The sequence below is a fragment of the Coenobita brevimanus genome, chromosome 100 (assembly GCF_032717465.1).
Source record: "Coenobita brevimanus isolate Jiangsu-jjx chromosome 100, ASM3271746v2, whole genome shotgun sequence".
Taxonomy (NCBI): Eukaryota; Metazoa; Arthropoda; class Malacostraca; order Decapoda; family Coenobitidae; genus Coenobita; species Coenobita brevimanus.
This window is the reverse complement of record NC_137053.1, coordinates 34,350,223-34,350,687: the sequence shown is the minus strand read 5'-3', so window position 1 is coordinate 34,350,687 and position 465 is coordinate 34,350,223.

The following is a 465-nucleotide window of genomic DNA, read 5'->3' as shown; positions in this document are numbered from 1 at the left end:
CTGAGTTAGGCTAGGTTAGGGTCCATAACTACCAGTCCAGGAGCCAGGGACTAGTTGTAAGTACCCAGAATGTTTAATATTGTATAAACCTACCTCAAAAACCTCATTTTATGGTTCTATTGCATTTATTTCAGTCTTTTATGTCCCTTATTGGTGTGATTTGGGTCTTAAATAGGTGCTATGCATGTCCAGAGGAAGTTGTATAGGTGTTTTTCCGAGTTAGGGTCCTAAAGTACAAGTCCAGAAGGCTGGGGCCCAATATCCAGACAGGATCAGTAACTGGACAGGCCGTTGGCTCTATTACATCGGATATTGAAGGGACTACTGTATATATATATATATATATATATATATATATATATATATATATATATATGTGTGTGTGTGTGTGTGTGTGTGTGTGTGTGTGTGTATGTGTGTGTGTGTGTGTGTGTGTGTGTGTGTGTGTGATTGTGTGTGTGTGTG